Raw genomic sequence first — 23728 nt, forward strand, 5'->3', positions numbered from 1 at the left:
TATTGTATGGAAGTTGCAGGGGGAATCAAGGGAGTTTCTATCATGTATGTGTTTATTTGTTTAATAAGTGTCTTGATTTTCTATTTGAATTTTTTTAATTTTCAATTTTGTGTTTAATAGATTCTTGAACTCTAAAAACTATTAAATGGAGTATCAAACAACTCAACTTCAATAGTAAATTGAGTTTTTTCGTGAATTGCGTTCTGATTTTGTTTCTGAACACTTCCACCTAATATACTTCAGGATGATCCAAAATTGCTATCCTTCACTACAAAAATCAAATAGGGTGAATTATTGTCTCTCTGAATCATCACCATCACCCAATTAATTCAATCTTCAAGTCAAAACTTTGAATCCACACACTTTCTTTTTATTGACATAAAAATGCCCATGTCTCTTAATTTCTAAATAATATATATGACATATCCATATCCATCCATATCCTTTCTTCTTCCTAAGCAAGAGAGTGACTATAGGATTTTGGCAACCATGAATTGCCTTTGTAGTTTTATCAATTGCTGTCATAATATAATTATTGCATCGTTTTCATTAGTTTATTTGGTGGAGTTTGTTCGATTTCTTATCTAATTCGATTGAGTTTTGGTTTTGTGAAATTTAAAATATGTTTGATGGATTGTTTGATTTTACCTTTTTTTTTTTACTTTTCTTAATTGTTCAAATTGAAGTAACTAGGATCCTATTCATTCTGCACGTTTTTTTGTTCTCTTTTGATATATTGAATGAGTTGATTTGCTACATTGTGATTTATTTCTAAAAATTGTTTATTATAATTAACTAATGATGGATAAAACATTTCATTTATCATGCAGATATGAATGACATATATTCAACTACTGAACAAAAAATTCTTATTGTCTTGTTGTCATATTTAGAGATAATAAAACAAGCAATGAAAACATCTTTTTTATTGGTAGTAATACTGTTGTATAAAGGACAAACACGTAACAGAATTATGAGTGGAAGTTCTTTCTATAGGCATCGAATTAGACAATTAAACTCTTTTCGTCTAATACATGGGAGTGATTTAGCATGTTTCGAGACAACATGAATGAATAGGAGATGTTTTAGTATATTATGTCATATGCTTAAAGCAACTGACAAATTAAGAGGCACGACACATGTAGAAGTTGAGGAGATGGTTGCAATATTTTTACATATCCTTGCACATGACGTTAAAAATAGAGTTATACGTCGATATTTTGCCCGTTCAGGAGAAACAATTAGTAGACATTTTAATATAGTTCTGAACTCTGTGATACGACTACATGAGTTATTACTTAAACATCCTGAGCATGTTCCTACCAACTGCTTGGATGAAAAATGGAAGTGGTTTAAGGTAATTTTTGTTTTATAGTTTTACACATGTTTAAATATTAATAGGTGGTTTAATTAATTTAGAGTCTTCTTGTATGTAGAATTGTCTAGGTGCACTAGATGAAACCTATATTAAAGTCAATGTGGGTATTCTTGATAGACCTAGGTATTGAACCAGGAAGAATGAAGTTGCTACTAATATCTTAGGAGTTTGCTCCCAAGATATGCAATTTATCTATGTTTTATCTGGATGAGAAGGTTCAGCTTCTGACTCAAGAGTTTTACGAGATGTTATATCTAGGAGGAATGGATTAAAGATTCCAAAAGGTAATATGTATGATATTAGGATTGGTATGTAGTTTGGATTAGAAACATTTTGTACATACATTCTCAAGTATTTAGTTGGTGTATTTAGGTTGTTACTATCTATGTGATGCTGGCTATACAAATGGTGAAGGATTTTTGGCTCCTTACAGAGGACAACGATATCATTTAAATGATTGGATGCAAGGATACCAACCAAGAACTCCAGCTGAATTTTTTAATATGAAGCATTTATCTGCAAGAAATGTAGTAGAACGAGCATTTGGGCTATTAAAAGGTTGATGGGCTATTCTTCGAGGGAAATCTTATTATCCAGTAAAAGTTCAATGTTGCATTATTACAACTTGTTGTCTCATTCATAATCTTATAAGAAAAGAAATGCCTGTAGATCCGTTAGAAGAAGATGAAGTTGGAGACATTCATTCAAGTACTTTTGACATGGATAGTGATCGAATAACACATGTTGAGAGTTCAAATGAATGGACAAATTGGAGAGATAATTTAGCAATTGAGATGTTTGAGGAGTGGAGGGGCATTAAATATTAATACTAGGATGTATTATTATGATGTAAACATGCACCTTGTTATAAGATTTTATGAAACATTATGAACTACTATATTGCTACTTATTTCATAATTATGATATGTGATGTATGTTTTGATTTTCATACTATGTTATATGTGAAGTTTTGAGTTTTAATAGTCTAATATGTGATGTGAATCATAGATATGGATGTCAACAAACAATCTACAACTGGCTCGAGTAGGTCGAAACACATGTGGAGTAAGATAGAAGATGAAAAATTAGTAGAATGCTTATTGGAGTTATCTAGCATTGGCACATGGAAGGTTGATAATGGTACTTTCAAACCAGGATTTCTCAATCAAATAGAGAAATGGATGACTGAAAAAATTCATAATTGTGATGCTAAGGCTCAACCACACATAGAGTCTAGAGTTAAACTGTTGAAGGAGCAGTACAACACAATAGCTAAAATGTTAGGCCCAAATTGTAGTGGCTTCAGATGGAATGATAAAGAAAAGTGTATAGAAGTAGAAAAAGATATATTTGATGAATGGGTAAAGGTAAATATAGATTTTTTTATTACTAGTGTATTGTTATCATGTTATTGTTGAAATGTATTAAAAGTTGATTTATATTTGTTTTCACAGAGTCATCCAAATGCAAAAGAACTGAAAAACAAGTCTTTTTCGTTCTATGAACAGTTAACCATTATTTTTGGAAAAGATAGAGCCAATGGACTTGATGCAGAAGGTCCAGCTGACATGTTTGAAGCAGTAGAGCAGGAAATGGACAATAATTTTTTTTTTTTTTGGAGAAAAATGGATGGTTTTTATGTGCTTGACCACCAATAGTTGGAGGGGAAGAAGTGGATGGACCTACCTCAATGAGTGAAGCGACAGAAAATGTACAAACTAGTACACATACATCAAATAGGTCTAGTAAGAAAAGAGCAAGAAGTATGGACCCATTGGTGACGGTAGTGAATGGTCTTGAGAATGTTATGAACAGTCATCTTTCAAGCGCTAATGATAACATTCAAGAACTTGCTATGTTTTATCGACAAGTAGCTGAACGAGAGTCTACAAGAGAAGCACGTCGAAACTCATTAGTTAGTGAAATTAGAAAGGTAGATGGATTAAGTGTTCGATAAAGGGTGAGGGCGGGTAAGATTATCACTAAAGACCAATCTCAGATTGATTATTTCTTTAATATTCCACATGATGAAAGATATGAATTCATAATAGAGGTTTTGCAAGAAGACGTTCATTCTTAAACTGTGGGAATATCGTAGTATCTTCTATGTAATAGGAGACTTTATAACATGATATACATGGACAATTATGTATATATATATATATATATATATATATATTTGGTGCCCTTATTAAATGATGTGTACTCCTTATTTTGAGCTAGCATGTTAGTGCTTGCTAAGTATCTTCATTTGAATGAATGTTGCACTGTACTCTTGTTTGTAACTACGAATATTGACATAATATAAATGTTTATTTTGTCTACGTTTAGTATTTATACTTTGATATATTTGATTTTTGGAATAAAATATAGTGTAGCTGCCTAAGGTTGTTTTTAATAATTGCATAATAAAAATAAAACTTCACAAATTAATTATTTAAAATCAATTAAGACAATTTTTTTTTATTAATTATATGCTTTATAATTGCACAAAATTTTGAAAGTGATCACACAATTTAAACAAAAATACCATTTACTTGGGTGATTTAATAATATTTTCATGCAACACCAAACAAATGTATTACTTATTCTCAGGAAAAGTTGATAACATTTCCTACACAATCAAACATAATTATTTTTAATTCCCACACATACTATTTACATGCATTGTTTTCCATACACAACCAAACATAGTCATTCTTGATTCCTAGTAATTTTATTTCCAGATATATAATTCCTAGATATCCTTAATTCCTTGGCATTGAGAAAAACCTTAGTCCAAACCTTAACCTTAATGTTAACAACTTATATTCTCTTCGCTATGTAAAGAGAAAAAAACTGCATTGTAAGAAACAAAAATTGTTAATATATTAATAATGTGACAAGGGAATTCATAAGAATTAAATTAAAATCCTCTCAAATTGAACCCAAACACAAACCAGAGGAATTAAAATTAAACAATAAATTAAGTCGGAGTTGTTTTCAAATATAGCAAAATGTCATTGTCTATAAATATAGCGAAATTTTGCTATATTTGAAAATATTTGATAAATTGATAGACACTAATAGACTACTATCATCTATCATTGATAGACTATCTCATTTTATTATATTTCAAAATATTTTTAACAGTTTTATTCTTTAAAATAATTTTTCTCAATTAAGTGGTATTTATAAATTTAAGTTTTTTAAATTAAAAAAATTAAGAATCACTATTGGAAGATTATTTTTGTAATTGATTAACATTAAGTACTTTTATTGTTTCAATAATTCCATTTCAAACCAATCGAAAACTTCACTAAAGTAGTCGAAATTTGTATTGGTCATGAATATCATTACAAGAGAACGGTAGAAAGAAACCATGTAAAGGAAGAATAAAAAAAATAGTAGCAGTAGTAATAATAATAATAATTAAAAAAAAAAAGGATACAGTGATAATTAATCGAGATATTTGGTAAATTTAACCAATTTCAGCATCAGTCAAAATATCAGTTAGAAATTTAGTAAATATAGGAAACATAAGAGTTATAACAAGGCATCTTTCCTTCGTTGCGAAATTTGTACGAATGACCCCTTTTTTTGGGTCCAAAATGTCAAATAAACTATTTTTTAAAAATAATGTCAATTGACCATTTGCTGACATCGTCGCCGTACCAAATTACGTAAATTCCCCTAACAAATGTCTCACGTTATAAGTCTCGCTCTCATCTGGTTAAACAGTCTCGCTCTCGCTTGAAATTCCCTGGTTTGATGTGATTACTTGTCGGTGTACGAATGATTTGACAATTTTCACGACTGAAGCCTCAAATCAATAATACCTGAACATAATACAATGGTGATTTCTTTAAACTCTAAACTCCATTTCAACGGTGATTACTTCTCTGGTTTTCGATGGTGTTTTGTTGAACGGAGTTTTTTCGAACGGGGATTTCCAAGAAAAGGCTTTTTCATAATAGAACAGGTTTTTCAGAACGGTGTTTCATTATTTTGAGTCTGTTTCATTATTTTTGCTGTTTATTTCTGGAAATGTAGCATTACAAAATTTTGTATTGGAAGAGAGAGAGCGAGAGATAGAATGAGAGTGAGAGAGCGCAAGAGTAAGAGAGAGAGTGTGAGATTAAGAGAGAACGAGATTAAGAGAGAGAGCGAGATTAAGAGAGAGCGAGATTAAGAGAGGGCGAGAGTACACTTCAATTGCTTGTACAACTTAATGACAAATGTTCTCTTGCTTTACCGGATGACAGAAAAGTGTCTACTTATTCGATATGTAGGTGATTGGGATGAGAATGAAAGTCCGTATATTGCAGGAGAGTTAACAGAAATCATTGTGCCTATTACATTGAAGTATGAAGAACTTAAATCTCACATTTACAGAGTTACAAATGTCAGTTCTTCAGAGTTTGATCTTATAATGAGAGTTAAATATAAGCTTGAATATGAAGCCCCTCCACAATACATAAGGAATGATGATGATGTTTGCTTCCTTCTTTTCCAAGAAAAGCTTAGTAGACTTCAGTTATCTGTAACGCAAAAATCGAATAAGGATGATGGGGTTTCGAAATGTGAGTTATGATGATATGATTGTGGACAGATAATACGAGGAATCATATCAGTTTCATCGGGAAGAGGATGATATTCCATTGTCTACCAATACTGTACCATCAACATTATCACTAGACAATGGCCACACTAATCCAACAAGATTGAATTTAGAATTGGGCGGTACTTCGGTTGTTGGTAATGAGAGATCATCTAGACTTGACTATATGAAGTGTGGTAATCTAGAGTAATGTTGTGGTCCTTCAGTGGATGTTAATGAGAAACCAACAGGATTGAATGAAATGGATTGTGATCATAGAGATGTGTGTTATTCTACAGTAGCTTCAGTGGTTCCACCATCTATGTCTTCAAGTCATAGGGGAGTTGTTCTACAGCAGATTCATCTGGGACAGAGGACGTTGAAGTTGGTCAACTATTTTTGAGTAAAAAGGACTTGAAAATGCGATAATCTATTTTGTCCATTAACAAAAATTTTGAATTTAGGGTCAGGAGGTCAACCAAATCTTTGTTCACTATCAAATGTATTAGAGAGACTTGTAAGTGGAGCCTTCGTGCAGTGAAAATGGAAGGGTTTGATATATTCAAGATCACAAAGTACTGCAGTTCGCACATATGTTCCATCGGAATTCTGAATCACAACCATAGACAAGCAACTGCTACGGTTGTTGGTCAGTTAATTAAAGATAAGTTTAGAGGAATAGGATACATTTATAAAACCTTGTCATATCGTTAAGGATATGAGGAGAGATTATAGTGTGAACATAAGTTATGATAAAGCGTGGCATGCAAGGGAAGCCGCATATGATCTCACTAGAGATACTCCAGAATACTCATACTCCATACTACATGCTTATGAGGAAGCATTAAAAATATAACTTGAAGATGAGGTGCATTTCAAGTATATGTTTATGGCACTAAGGCTTTGTATTAGATGTTTTGCAAGCTATCGACCTGTGATAATTGTTGATGGGTCACACTTAAAGGAAAGTACAAAGGGACCATGTTGGTTGCAGTTTCTATGGACAGAAACAATCAATTATACCCACTAGCATATGCAATAGTGGACAATGAAACCGATCGATCATGGAAATGGTTTATGTTGAACTTGAAATGCAGTATCGGAGAACCCGATAATCTAGTGTTTGTGTTTGATCAGATGGTGTCTATCAATAATGCTATTCGTGTATTTTTTCCCATGAAATTTCATGGATTGTACACATGGCAGATAGAACAGGATCTTATTTCAAACTTTAAGGATAGTACGGTTGTTGGGATATTTAGAGATGAAGTAAGGGCATTTCGCATGACAGAGTTCTAGAAAAAATAGGACGAACTTTGTAGTTTTCAAGACGGTTTTGTCACGAAATATCTAGAAGACATTGATCTTCAAAGTGGTCACGAGTTTACCAAATAGAATGAAGATATAACAACATGACGTCCAACATTGCAGAGTGTTTCAATTCGTTAACTAAAGAGTATCGACTATTGCTCATAGTATGCTTGACTGAACATGTTAGAGCAATGCTCCAATCGTGGTTCTACGAATGGAGGAATTATTGGGCATCTCGAACGACGTTGCACTCTGACTATTGTGAAACCCGATTGGCAAGTGAGGCTGATAAGGGCAGACAAAATCAGGTTGATCCTATTGATTGTTAACGGGTCCACGTGTGAGATAATCGATTGGACGGTATTGTGAATCTTCACACAAAGGAATGCACGTGTAAGGAATTCGACTCACTTGGTATCCCATGTTTGCATGCAATTATTGCCGCCAAGGAATGAAACATACCCATTCAGAGTTTTTGTAGTCGATTTTATATAGCGGAGGCTATAAATCCACTCAGGCACATATTTGAATGGAAGGGAGCTCCTGGATATGTAGAAAAAACTATCCTTCCTCCAAAGTTTGTGGCACAAGTCGGGCGACGGAGATTGAGAAGAATACCATCCAGGGGAGAATTTTGCAGACAAATGAAATGTGGTCGGTGTGGGAATTATGGGCATAACCGCAAAAATTGTAGCGAACCACTCACAACCATGTGACGTACTGCAAATGCCAGAACCGTGACTCAAATACCTCTCATCAAGTTTCGTTTATAACTAATTTTATCTTGCAACGATTTTTTGGTATATGTTATAAATACCATTGATCAGGCCCCAAAGAAGAGTTTTTCATACTTTTTATTTTTTTTCTGTAAACAAAAACAAGTTGTAAGCAATCTTCATTTTTCTATAAAGAAAAAACAATAATAAGCTGGAGTATGAGTATTTTTTCTGTAAAAGAAAGTGAATATTTTTGAAAATCACGAAAACACAATCTTGTTATCAAATCATATTGAAATCTCGTTCTCTCTCAAAGTCTCGCTCTCTATCAAAATCTCGCTCTTTCTCAAAATCTTGATCTCTCAATCTTGCTCTCTCAATGTTTGAACTTTGAACCTTGAACTTTGATATAATGTTTTATATACCATTGATATAATGAAAAGAGAAATATCTCAATTATACATGTTTTGATAAATTGTATAATATTGAACTTTGAACTTTGATAAAATTGTTTTATACATGTTTTACATACATAAAAAATACATGTTTTATACACATAAAAATTACGTAGTGTTCACCCACAATTGACACGCTAATTGTATCCTATGTTCACTCATTTTCTCCTGAGTGATTATGAATGGATCAACACTAGTCACCAAATGTTTTAGTAATTCTATTGCAAAGATCCACAATCAAGCGACCCATGCTGTATGTCGGCGTTCATAGGTCGCGAGATTTTCCAACGGGATGTGGATTTGGCTTTGACGATCCACATCACAGTAGTGAAGTAGGGATGGTACTATGACAGTCAATGGCTCCAACCAAGTCCCTAACTTCGTCATTGGTGTGTATGATGGAAGTGAATCAAACATGAATATATGACCTATGTTAATGTCCATTGCAAGGACCATCCAATGCTCACTGATATTCATTGCCGTTTACACAAAATCAACATCTACCAATTTGACATCGAATTTATCGATGACGTAGTCCTTGTACGTGTCTACATCCTCCCATACTAGGGCAGCCTCTAGTCTCATCTTATTCTTTATTCGTTTAAATACCCTGCCACAAGCATTAAGGTGACTCTGCCAAATAAAATGAGAAGTTAAGTAATGAAATATACCATAGTAAAATGGCTCTGCACAAAAAAAAAACATATCAAAAATACCATTACACCAATTGGCAAGATTGTGAACTTGTGCATGCACATGTCAAGTTGAGTATAAAATTTTTCTTTCATAAAATGAAATAAAGTATTTATGGTCTGCACAAAAATCTCTACAAATTTTCCATCTTCGTTGTAGGTGAGACCTTTTTTTGTTAATTCTAAAATGTCATAGTTAAAATTTGTTATTCCTATATTTGAATATCAACAAATGGGATTATAGCCTACAAAATTGTCCCTATTTCTTTGAATATTAAGATAAGATCAAACTATTTTTCAATCTCATTGTATCTTCAATTTTCTGTTTCCCCTTTCTTTATTTTTATTTTTATTTTTACTTTTTATTATTTTTTTTTTTTGGTCAAAAATCATATTATCCTTAATGTTCCTAGTTTTCCTTTTTCTTTTCTTTTCCAAATCTTATATCATCCTTATTATTTCGTTTTTTCAATATTTTTATCTTCTTAATTCTTTTCGAAGATCTCAAATTACCGGAAAATAAGTGTAGTAACACTCCCAATCCCTTTCATTCCCAGAGTTGTTGCCCAAAAACAATGATTTTCTTTACCAGATCTATTTGTTTTCGTCTTCAATTTCTACGGTTGTTGCCTAAAAACTTGATTTAGTTTTAACCTTTGGATTATTCTTCCTTGAATATTTTCTAAATACCAAACAAAATCTTGATAGTGAGAAGTGTTTGCTCTTCTTAATCAAATTATACAAATTAAGATTGAAGTTGGTGTTATTGTGATTCTTTGTCGTATGGATACCAAATTTTGCTTTAAACTCGTCGTTTGAACCTGGGAAAGATTTAGAGGCCCGAAACAACTGACTTATGTAGAAGAGCTCATCGGCAGGACAAAGCATCGTGGAGACTTGATGAGATGAAACAAAGATAATGAATTCAAAATCGTAAGATGAAGAGGAGGAGAAATAATTAAATGGTCATTCATTTTTTATTATCATTGATTCGAGCCCTCTATTTTACAGAATTATGTACTTCTCTCAAGCAGTCATTACCTTTCTAAATTAAAGTCAATCCAATACATCTTCTAAATAATTTGAAAGGTTATTATTTATGTTACACTTATACTTTTTAGCCATATGTTATATTGACATGAGTAATATTGTGTTTGCATCTCCTTTATATTTCATGGATATTTTGTTTTATAATAGAAAACATTAATCCATTATTTAGGTCTACTAATGAAAATATTGATGAAAATATCAACATGATCAAAATTTAATAAATTAATGTGAACTCAATCAAATTGTCCCCCTAAGAAATTTCTCTTACTTATTTTAATTGGGATGAAGATCAAGATCTCCTATGAGATAGAATAGAGAGAGGTACACCCTGACCTCATTCTACTACTCCAATATACGATCCCCAAGAAGGTAGAGAATTCATCCCCCTTAGGTTGAGCCCACCGAGTTGGTCTTACTCGAATAATGTTGCCCAATAAGAAAAGATAATATTTTCAAACCTAGAGTAGACTCCTAAAGAAAGAAGGATTCAATCACTCTACTCTATAAATAAGGAAGTTCAGAGAATGAAAATGTAAGTTGTCTCTCCCCTTGTACCACGATACTAAAACGAATTTTCTAACTTAAGTATCGAAGTGTATGTGGCCTACACCACACGGGTGTACAGTTCTTGCTAACTTACAAATAATCTTCCTATCTCGAATTATAAATTTACTGATGCTATCACTTTGAGGTCAGACAACTTTATTTGTCTAAAATTTGATATCAACATAGCATATTATTAGGACTATGATCAAATATTTACCAACAAAAATCTAACGTGCGTTCTTGATCAAGAGGTGAGATGACTCTAAGCTTATCATGTTGTACCAATTTAGACCCTAAACTTCTAATTTCATCAATTTTTACTCTAATTAACTTAATAAGTGTTACAAATTTTTAACCTCGATTCAATTTTAGCTAATTCACCTACTAATTTTAACAAGAAAACCATGTTAAAAATCTTCGTAAATTTATTAATTTTAATAAAATAAAATTTTGCAAAAAAGTAAGTACAAACACACAAATTAGTCATTCAATAACATTCTTAAAATTCATGAATTTCAACCAAAAAATTAGCTCAAATATTATTTTTCTCTAAATAATTTATCAATTTCATATCGTATAAAATACTCTATAATTTATTAAATGCATAAGAAAACTTCTTTTACAGGCATATGGAGTGAAAATTTATTATATGGTTTGTGACACTTTTTTAACACGTTTAAGGCTCAAATTGTAACAATGGCTTAAGTTTAGAATTAAAATGGATGAAATTGATAGGTAGATCCAAATTATTACAACCTCACAAATTTAGATTCGATTTTTTTTTTTTTTTTAATTAGACAGTGTTGAAAAGCATCCACTTGGTAGCTTTCCTATTAAAGTGGAGACCACACTATTAACCTGTATAATTGTAATAATCGGTATCCTATCTATTTAGTCATGCTTGGATCAATAATCACCAATTAGAGATTTTGGTGAGGTTGACTTTTAGTCTTTAATATCAAATTAATTAATTAATATTTCGATAATATCAAATATGAATGAATTTATTAACAGTTTGAGTATTTTGAAGTATTCGTTGCGTAGAGCTCGACATAACGAATTCAATGCATTTTGAATCACTTAAACCAAAACGCAAACGAAGAAGATATGGTCGGAACAAGCTTAATGGAAAAATCCCGAGCTGATGATGTGACAAAATTATTCTCATCAAAATAGATCCTGAAAGGTGCCACTTGGAGCAATAGAGGAGTGACACATGGTGGACTTTTGAGTTTTTGTTGGTCTTTAAAAGAAAAAGATTTAAAAAAATATATTATTATATTATTTTATGTATGTATCTAATGGCTAATTGGATACATAGTGGCTAAAAAATATATTATTTTATGTTTGTGTCTAACGGCTAGTTGATTTTATAAAAGAAAAATCTCCACCATTAACTTTTCTTTTTCAAGATCTAAAGGTCCAAATTTAATGTTTTTCACCATTCTCCCTCTCTTTTTAAACTTTTCATCTTCCCTAAAATTTCAAACAATTTTTATTTATTTTCAATCCTCCATAAAAACACAAAGCATCCATTGTTGTTCTCTCCAAGATTCAATTTTCTTCTTTTTCATCTTATTCTTGAGAGAGATTTATGTATGGTAAGAGCTGATTTGTTGTGAGCTCAAAATTTTTAAATCCACTTTTCTAAAGAGTTTCTCAAGTGTGTACTTGAATTTTTTTCAAATTATTATAAGGATTGCTCTTGATTCCAGAAAAAGAGTTGTTGTAATTGTTTGATTCTTAAGCGTGGAAAGGGTCGAGTTTGTTTTTGCGCCCGGAAAAAGAAGGTTGGAGCGGTTCAAGTCTAAGCCGTGGAAAGAGTCAAAGACTTCTAATGAAGGACCCAAGAGGAGCTTAGGAAGTAAATATAGGCAGGTTGTGCCGAACCACTATAAAATTTCTAGTATCAATTTCTCTATTTCTTTCTTATTTAATTTTGCAATTAATTTGTTTAATAGTTTATTGCATGAAATTAATTGCAACGTTTATTCTCAAAATCAATTAATTACATTTGTTTATTTTGATTGATAGTTCTTAAATTTTTTTCATACATTACCAATCTTGTTATGAAAATTAATGGGTGCGTAAAAGTATTCTTTTTAATTTCTTGATCATTTTGAATTAAATTTATTTGTATGAAATTCTTATTTAAATTAATTACTAGCAAAATGTTTATAAATTTGTTTAACTGGGCCCACATTCGTAAAAAGTTTTCATTAATTTAAATAAACTCTATTTGCTCCACGTCCCCAAGGATGGCGGATTATTATACCAATCCTACAAGTGATTTCTTCAACAAACCCACATGTTTAAGAAATTTGAGGTTCTTACACGGAAAATCTTTTGTATATCTTATATTTCATAAATGTCCTAGATTTTGAATTATTTTCATTAAAAGCTTTTAGCTTTAATTTTGGACCAACTTAACGTTTTTTACCATTATTTTTAAATTTTCATAAATATTTAATTATTTCTTTATTAACATCATTTTCAAATGTTGACTTTGTTTTTTTACTATTAATTTCTATTTATATTCATTTAATGTAGAATATTTCAAATTAATGATTTCTTCATTTAGTAGATTTCGTTTATTTTCTTTCATATTCCTAGTTGAAAATCAAACGCCTCTCTCTTAAGATCTCCAGTATGTCGAATCTATTGGTACTGGAAAATGTAATTATACATTTCTCCTATGATGGTTTACTTTTTGGTATATTTATAAACATACTGAAAAATGTAAATATACATTGCATATATTATTCGATTTAGGAGACAATATATTATATAAATTATATTATTCATGCACTTATCAAATATACTCTAATTTATTTCTAGAAAGTTCAAATATATATATAATATATTGTGTTGTATATATCAAATATACCTTATTTTCTCCTTCGAAACTTCTTGTCATTTCTTGTTTTGTTATGAGAGAAATAATTGTTCGCACAAGGTTTTCAGTATTTGATGCAGATGCGGTTCGATCTCTAGTACTTGATCCTCTAATTCTCTCTCAGTTGAATGCGTACACTTGACTTAGAGAAGCGGAGTATGTGATGTTTTTGAAGTTGAAGTCTTGGAATAGTCTGTGTATCTTCAGGAGACTTGGAATAGTTTATGTATCCTCTAATTCTCTCTTAGTTGAATGCGTACACTTGTCTTCAGGAGATTTCTATTTCACTAGGATGACCTAGGCAACTTAGACTTAATCTTGAATATACATGAACTCCTATTCATGAGGGGTTGTCCTTTGATTTGTATGTGTGAGAGTGACCAGTTTGTCGGCTCAATAAGCCTACCATTTTGAGGACAAGACCGAGTGGGGAGTTGGGAACATAATAATACAAGATGGAATTCACTCATTCCCATATTTAGGGTAAGTAGATGAGTATTCCTTAAGTGGTATCTCTGGGACTTGAATAAACCGCCCTACCCTCTCATTGGCCCGAGAATAATTTCTGTTTATTGATTAGATCATAAACAAATTGTTCATTAGAGGAGCTCTGGTACTTAAGGAGTCAAAGGTTACCCAAGGGTAAAATGGTAATTTGACTTGGTTGCAGTTATGAATACTCGTGAAGGACTATCTTACTATTATTGATCTATATCCGTGGATACAAAAATATATTTATAGTAAAAATAGTGCAGCTGTGGGTTTTTAGTGGAGTGTACCCACAGTTAACGAATATTGAGTAATTTAGTTAATGAATTTAGCCAATTAATCTCATATATCATTGGAGCTTCTGATCTACAGGTCCACCAGGTCCCCTTGTTAGCTCAATAAAGGATATTAAAAAGAAATGATTTGAATTGTTCAAATCAATTTGAGGAAATTGTATATTAATATGATTAATTTGTAATTGATTATGGATGTGATCTATAATTCAATTAAGTTAGAAAGAAACATTTGAATGAGATTCAATTGATTAATTCAAGTGAATTAGATTCACAAAGAATTAATTAATAAATAGAGAAGTATTGCACATAGACATACGATATCTATGGTAATTGAATACACATACATTAAATTGGATTTAATGTATAAATTGAAGGAAATCGGACATGAGGATTTCCATGAGCAGTGGTAGGATTGTTCCAAATTTCATTCATATATGAATATACACAATTACAGTTACAAATGGAAACAACAGGTTATGCGCAAAACATAAATTACAGCATGCTTTACTACAGGATCAAGGGAAGAATTCACATACCTTTGAAGACTCATCTTCAAGATCCCTTGATCACGAACGCTCAAACAATCGACAACATTACAACACTTGAACGCTCGTACAACACGACCGCTATACTACATGATCACAATGAACTCGAACAAAGTGATCACCAAGTTCACGAACACTCCGAACACCACGAATAGCCTCCACAGAACCTCGACTGTGTCGAGTTAAGTATGACACTACCAAAAAGGTTACCTTGATATTCTCGGTGTGAGAATCTAGAGTGTGGGCTCTGTGTGGACTTGGTTAGAGGATGAGACCGGAGGAGAAACATCATGAAAACGATTGAGCAAGTGGGAGATGATAAAGCCTATCGTATAGGTCAATGCCCAATCGTTTATCAAAAGCTATGTGATCGTCTAGCTAAAGCTATGCAATCGTTTAGCTAATCGTCTAGTTGAGTGTCTATTATGTAGGAACACTCCACGATCGTCTAGTCTCTCCAAGTTGTCATTTAGTAAATCTGATTTACTTGACAGTCTTTTCCGTGGAAACTTTCCCAAGATTGGGAATCTCAAACAAATTAACAATCACTAAATTTAGGAAACCATTTTTCCTTTTATCTCACAGTTACCATGAAACCACCAATAACCTCACACTTAATTGGTTGTTAGAGAAAAAGAGATAATTATCTAATAATTAATATTATTATAAATATGAATGATAACCAACTTATCATACTATATTTATAACTTATAGTTTTAATATTTCATCTCATGAAACATACAAACCATAGCTCTTTTTCTATTCCATGGCACTTAATGTAAATCTCATTTACATTAACCCTCCATTTGATGTATCTCATACACCATACCGATCATATCATATATAATCGAATTACCTCTTGTCAATTTGAACATTTCAAATTAACACCAAAAAATGATCCTCAACTGAAATCCATTAAGCTACCAAGGGGACCTTATGGATCTATAGCTTGAAGCTCCAACAATACATGAATAACTGACTAAACTCTTTAGTCATGGGATCCACCCTCCGTTAACTGTCAGGCACTCCACCAAAGACCAATAGCTGAACTCTTCTTACTACAGATATATTATGTATCCATCTAAACCAATCAACAGTGTGATAACCCTTCACAGATCGTTCGTAAGTACAGCTTGGCCAATAATCGTTATGCCCCTGTAGTTACATCTAACTCCTTAAGTACCACTGATCCCTCTAATGAACATAAGCCATAGTCTTACTATGACTGAGTCCTCTCTTCTAAAAATAAGTTGTGGCCACTATGTTCAAGCCCCGGAATCAGACCTTAAGGGAGCAATCTATCTACTTCCCCCTGCTTTGGGGAAAGAGTGAATTCCATCTTATGTAACTGAGTTCCCAACTTCCAAATCAGACAAATTCCCAAGAAGATAGGCATGTTGAGTTGGCAATCTGGCCACACTCATCCATACTAATCAAAGAATCACTTATGATTGAGGTCATGTTACCTATGGTCGTTTAAGTGAGATGTAAGTCTCTAGTATCAACGATGTTATATACAGAGACGAATCATCTCGTAGTCCGATCTTATACAAACTCTTTGTATAGGACACTTCTGCTCGCATGTCTCCACATGAATGGTCAGGATCTACCATCTGTAGTAGTTTACAACACTTGCAAACCTCTACAAAGTGAGTTATATCCGTAGTGTCACAAGGATCAGGTATCCCACCTTAATCCATATACTACAAACCTATTTAGGTTATCACTTAAGACATGATCTACTTGTATATCTTATATACATTTTTAAGTTTACATACGATAACTATGGAACTTTGTTTATTGGATATGAGTAAATGCCAGAATGAAATAACTTTTATTTTATTCATAAAAATATGTATAATTACAAACAACGAGACTCCGGGAGAATTAGGACACCAATCCCAATATAAATAGTTATTTAATTAATGTGTTATTTAATTAATTGTGCACAAGGAAAAATTGGAAAAGGACTTGGAGAAAAGGTTTACCATTCTCTATATAAAGTCTTCCTTATGACACTTTTGAATTAAAAAAAAGCATTAATTGTGCAATTTTTTCCCTAAGTCACAAAAAGAAATCATATCTACTCTCCCAAAGGTTTTTCCTCCACACACTCTTCCAATAGTTGGATACCACCTACCCTTTTATTGGAATCCTGGCAAGTAATAAGCTTCTTCTCTTGGTCGTGTTCAAGATTATTCGAGGAGAAGTTTGTGTTCGAGATCGCTGGAGGAGTCGTTCGTTGGAATATTGAGAGGATCATTCTAGAAGTTTGGGAATCTACAAAGGTGAGAATGGTTCTTTCATTTCTCTAAAGGATGATATTTTACATATTTATTCTACACATATTTTTTTTTATCACTAATTTTGTTTATATAAAAATCGATTTGCGGGATGCAAAGCGTTCACACGCTTCTGCTTGAGATTCGAATCCCATCACTCAGGTTGACTTTATGGACTTGAGCTTGGTTGGTCAATAGACCCAAATAATTGGATGTAGACCTTATTTAACATTTGAGTCAAATTAAACATATTCTTGGGCCCAATTTGACTTTATCCCAACTAATAACGTCAAATTGGACAAAATTATTTTTATTCAATCCAACGGCCATGATGAAAATACGTGGCATCATAAGAATTTGCCAGTCTATGTATTCAACTTAAATTTAGGACACATATCAACTTTTAGTTCGTCCTAAATCCAATTATTTGTAATTTCGTTATTAATTTGGTAAATGACACTACAAGAAAAAGTATTTTTTTATAGCCTTTGAGGATATCATTTTTTTAAAATAGGCTATGAAATGATATGAAAAAAAAAAAAAAAAAAAAGGGATGTGAAAATTTTTTGCTATACACACGGATTGAAGAGAGTAAATTTAAGAACTCCATCCTCGTCCATTTGCTCTTTTACTTTCCTTCTCCCTCTAGAGTGAGATTGTTTCTTTTTCCTTTTAATAGCATACACAAATTTTCATTTCCTCAACTCCAAAATCTTGAGCTCGCAAGTTACATAAAGAAGATTTTCTTTTGTAGGTAAGAATGGGCACTCTTCTTCTTCTTCCTCTCTTATATTTCAATTTCAACTCCTAGGTTTTATGGATTTCACTCTGGCTCTTTGTTTACTAACTCTCTCTATCTCTGTCTCTCTCTCAAAACTATTGACACTTGAAGCTAACGATTCGAGGTTAGTCATTGGATCCTCAACCCTTTTAGACTCATTTTATGTTTGGATTTCAATCAACTTTTGAACATTCATGCTTTCGAATTTACTTCTTATGGGTACCATTCGAGAGAAATTTTAAATTATCCAAATGGTTTTATGAAATGTATAGTTATGCCTCATGCTGAAAGTAAAAATTTTATGCTAGAACTTGATCCTCGATCTGGTCTAGAACTCGATCCTCGATCCGATCCAAAACTCGATCCTTGATCCGGTCCAGAACTCCATCTTTGATCCCCACTATAAAGAACTCGATCCGGTCCAGAACTCGATACTCGATGAACTTGATCCAAGTATTGATCAGGTCCAAAACTCGATCCTCGATCAAACTCGATCTAAGTCTTCATCTGACCCTCGATCTGGTCCAGAACTCCCCCACTGTGAAGAAATGATGCTCGCCCAGATCTGCCACAAAACAAAACCCACTCGATGCTCCCCCACTCAATGCTATTGTGTTTTTCTTTACCTCTTTCATTTTAATAGGTTTGTTTATTCGAAAAAAACTATTGTTGATTACCTTGTTATTTTTTGTTGTGAAATTTAGATTCTTGATTTTAATAGTCTTTTCTTTCTTCTCCCTTCAGTTGAGTAGTTTTTTACAGGTCAAGATGGTGGTATAGAAATGATTCTTAATTTTGAAAAAGTGAGGTACGTGATTTGCTTTTGACTTATTAATTAAAAGAGTTTATATTTATTTAAGACAAGTTTGTGTAAATTCTTAAATTTCACATATTTTGATTTTGATTTAAATCTGTGTGAGTAGGTGTTGTAATTAGCCTTAATATATTATCTTTGGTTGATATTGTTATCCAAATATGTGGAAATTTGGTTGCATCTTTAGTGAGTTGTTGTGGTGTTGAATTGATCAATTTTTTGTTGCTTAGTTTGTTGAAAGTAATAAATATTTCTAGACTTCTTTGTAATAAAAGTCGTGAGAAGTTGTATATTTGTATATTTTTAGAATTTTGTATGAATGTTTGAAGGAATGAAATATTATGCAACGGAAGACTACATAATCAATAAGCACTTAAACTACATTTAATTTGAGTTTTGCGCATGTTGTACATATGATATTCAAAAGAGGGTTTATAGTACATATTACCTTTGAAGATTCCTCCACAAAATCAGCTGAAAAACACCAAGATCTCACTTGAATTTCAACAAGAAGACTACCACCGAGATTTTCTCTATTATGCTCAAGTTGGAATGTGTGGTGGAACACTTGAACAAGTTGAGTTAATGAGGAGCGAGAATAGGGTTATCAATTCAGAACTTTTTTGTTTTTCCAATCTCTCCCTATTCTTCATGCATGGAGCTTCTATATATAGGTAAAACCTATGTAAATGTATCAGGTTGCATGTTGGGCAGATCCAGCTTGAATACTAGTAATGGATTTTGGTAACATTCCAAAATATAAGTTAGTGGGGTTTTCCTAAAAATGGAAAAAACCCATTAACATAAAATGATCTTAAAAAATCATTTTATCTAAATTAATTTTATAAAATTAATTCAAAATAATTAATCTAAATAAACTAATTTTAATTGATTTTTAAATAATATTAATTTAATATCTAAATACTAAATTAATAAAATATTAATATCACCAATAAATCAATTTTATATTTGAATCATAATTTAAATATTAATTGATTTTCCAATTTTGTTTAATTTTAATTAAAATAAACGTTTATAATTGTATCATATACAATCAATCGAAAAACCCTAAATTGATACATCAATACTCAATTTGTTATTCCAATTTAATGAGCTAATAGAGGGATCTCATGGACCTATAGATCATGAGCTCCAACGATCTGTAATTAATTTGTTAAAACTCTTTAATCGAATTAATTACTATTCATTAACTATCAAGACACACCACTATAGCTCGATAGTTGCACTCTCCTTACTGTAAATATATTTCTATCCATATAAACCATAATTAGTAAGTTGATCCTTCACAGGTTATTCGTAATCACAGTTGGTTCAAGATTACCATTTTACCCCTGTAAATATATCTCGTTCCTTAAGTTCCCATTGATCCTCTAATGAACAATTCGATTCATAATACTACTTATGAATCAAGTCATTTCTCTATCATGAGATTGCGGGGCCCCGATTGTTCAAGACCTGAAATCAGTACTTAAGATAACGACCTATCTACTAACCCTAAAATGGGTAGGAGTGAATTAAATCTTGCAGGACTATGTCCCCAGCTATTCATCCAATCTTATCCCCCAAAATGGAAGGCTTATTGAGCAATGCTGTTGAACTACTCTCACCCATGCAGAATAAAGGATAATCCTGAATAAACAGGAGTTCATAGTTAGCTCAGGATTAAGATCGAGTTATCCTAGGTTACTTAAGTATGAAATAGTCAGTTTTAACAGTAAACAGTCGTTGTAAAGAAAAGTGACTATTTCGTGGTCTAGTCTATATGCAAATTCATTGCATAAGATGCCCCCACTCACATGTCTCAACATGAATGATCTATGGATCACATCATTTGTATTACGTATATAAAATGGGCCACATCCAATAGTGTTATCAGGATGAGATACCCAATTTCATCCATATACTAATAGACCATTTAGGCTATATACTATTAACCTTATCCTGTTTACGTCACCACATAAAGTTAAAGTATTCATACTATTTCCATGGATATGTTTATTAGATTTTCATAATAGATAGCAAAATCAACTTTATTGAATAAAATAATTAATAATATTTCATTGATAAATAGAATGTTTAACACGAACTGCGAGTTTTGGGACATTCCCAACATGTTAATTAACACATGGATTTGAAAGATTTTTTAGTAGACAATCTATTTTAAAATGTGCATCAATCATGCCTATGCGTTCAACCTATGCTTAATAATTATACTCTTCCTTTGCTAATTTTCAAATCGTAATTTTTTAACGCAACGAAAGGGCTCTTATGAGAATGCTTATATATATTTGTTACATTGAGAATAACTAAAATGAAGGACAAACTCATGAATTTAGAGGTAATTAAAGGTTTAATAATTGTATCTACGTAACTTTGTTGATTATTAATGAATCACATAATTTTAGGTTGTTTTGAGACTCAAAATGACAATTATATATTTTTTATATAGTTTTAACATTCAATTGTGGTTTTGGGAATCAATTTGATACTAATGCACTTTTTATGTAGGTAGATGAAGATCAAAGATGGAAGCTCAATTCCATGATACTATAATCCTCAAAACTTGATGAATTTTGTATTTTGTGAACCTTGTATGGTTGAAAATTACATTTGATGTATTTTTGTATTCTTGGATAATTTTTTTAGTTTCTAATGTAAATTGATTACTAAATTTCAATAATAAAAGGAGTCATTGTATTTAATGCATACATTGTGAATTATTTCATACGTCTATTTAACTTAAAACAAGTGTTTGTAATGTAAATGGACATAATTTCAATGTTGTTTGTTATAACATAGGATTAAAGCTATATATATAATATAATAGACTTAAAAAAAGATTATCATAAGTCAAATAAAGCATTAAGAAAAGGCTATTATATAATAAAGATAGCATTGAGAGTAAGCTATTATATGTTAAAGATAACTTTAATGACTAATGCTATTGAATATTTTCATAGCCTTGTATACATGCTAATTGCTATATCTCCATACTCTATTATAGCATCCATTATAGCTCTACATAAAAGCTATAAAAAGTCCCAGACTTTTAATAACATGGGCTGTCAGGACCTTCGAAAAAAGCTATGAAAAGCCTTTTATAGCCTTTTTCGTTAGCTATTGTATCAATTACTTCTTGTAGTGTGATTTGCCAATTTGTGATTGATCCAAAATTTCTCTTTCAACAAATGCCTCTTTTTGAGATTTACACACATGTATGGGTGATAGCTCTAAAGAATAGCTATATTTATGTCTCTAGTTCTATCATTTTTATATAATTCTTATGCATAAAATATTCATTTTATAGGTAAATTCATCCCAAGAGATCAAATGAGTCACTTAGAAGAAAAACAAGCCAAATTGGAGTCAAATTAGAGCTTAGAGGCATCAAAATTGAAAAAGATGCAAAAATTATAAAATTGCGATCAAGAGGTAGCATAGCTATGCTATCAGCAGTGTAAGGCTACGCTACTGATGACGGGCAGAAATGCACATCATATTAGGCCTTTTATTTATAATCATGAGGATTGTTAAGTGAAATATGCGGCGAATATGTTAGGAATTCATGAGAAAATGAGTTTGCATCGTTCAGCATTAAGAATCTCGGCTAACCCACTATTATGCGTTATTATGCAGTCAATTGTCTATTTTTGTAGCTAAAGCAGGAAACGGACGCATACGCGGAAGCCGGCTGTTGCATAGACGACCACATGTGCAAAAATTCTCCATCGCAAAGGCGAACACATACGTTCAATGCATGGGTGTTGCGGTAATCAACAGCATGCGCCCATCGCATAGGAGTTGCGATCGTCAAGCGATTGCAGTCATCGCTTAAAAGTTGCGGTAATCAAACAAATGCGGTCATTGCAAGATTGCGGCTACACGATGATAACCATAATAGCGGGATGAACGCAAGGTTGGTGGAACGGAAGCATCAACGTATATCTCGAGAAAATCAAAAGATGATGTTGACATTTCACCTACCACACCGTTAGCAGCAGAGATCAAAAAAGGACCATCACGCCGCGAATCTCAGAATCAGAGCAGGTCCATTAATGTTGTCGGCGATCCAACTCTATAAATAGAAGCCGTTAAGCAGAATTTCATTTTATCCAAGTTTCTACCTTCGGGTGGATCTTTGTGATCCAGACCAAAGCGTTAGAAGAAAGCTTGAGAGTTCTTCATCTCCTTCATCCATTCCGAGTGACGACCGGAGCCTTCGTTGGAGTTAGATCTCGAAAGAGTCAGCTCCACCACTCTTCCATGGCACTACCGGCAACCTTGACATACATCTGCTGGAAGCAAGCAGTTAGTCCTTTCATTTTCTTTTCTTTCCTTACATTGTATTGTATTACATTTTGGCTTAAGAAATTAATACATTTTGTGATCAATGCATTTCTATATTTCCTTTGACTCCATCTCCACCTTCATTTACTTAGTATCCTTAATCTTCATTGCATCACTTAGTGAGACTGTTAGAGTATTGCATATTTAGTCATGCGACATAGGAATATGAAGCATGTAGCAAACCACTGGGAGGTGTGCGTTGCGTGAGTGTTGTGAGAAAACCTTATTTGCTTAGTGTGAAGCTGTAGCAAGGCCTGTCTATAGGCGGACACAACGCTTGTCTATGAGTAAAGTCAGCAACAACTAACTGCCCGGTAGGGTAAGTGGTTGGTCGCGTTAAGCAATGTAAGCAAGTTTTCACTAGAGATAGGAATAATCTTGCGTCAGCCAGGTTTATGCGATTACCTTGTCTTATGAGCGCATCATTCATCATGAGGAATAATCTTGCGTCAGCCAGTAGCAATGTGACGATGCTACCCTCAGTATCATTATGCTATAAACTTTGACGCAAATGCAATGCAAACGCGTGC

At 32.4% G+C, this 23728-nt stretch overlaps 1 pseudogene; it reads left to right on the top strand.

Moving 5' to 3' along the window:
- Positions 1–973: 973 nt before the first annotated feature.
- LOC150036749 (uncharacterized) lies at positions 974–2205 on the top strand (annotated as a pseudogene).
- Positions 2206–23728: the final 21523 nt, after the last annotated feature.

This window comes from Benincasa hispida, chromosome 4, assembly GCF_027475165.1.
Source record: "Benincasa hispida cultivar pf3 chromosome 4, pf3_genome.v1.1, whole genome shotgun sequence".
Lineage (NCBI taxonomy): Eukaryota > Viridiplantae > Streptophyta > Magnoliopsida > Cucurbitales > Cucurbitaceae > Benincasa > Benincasa hispida.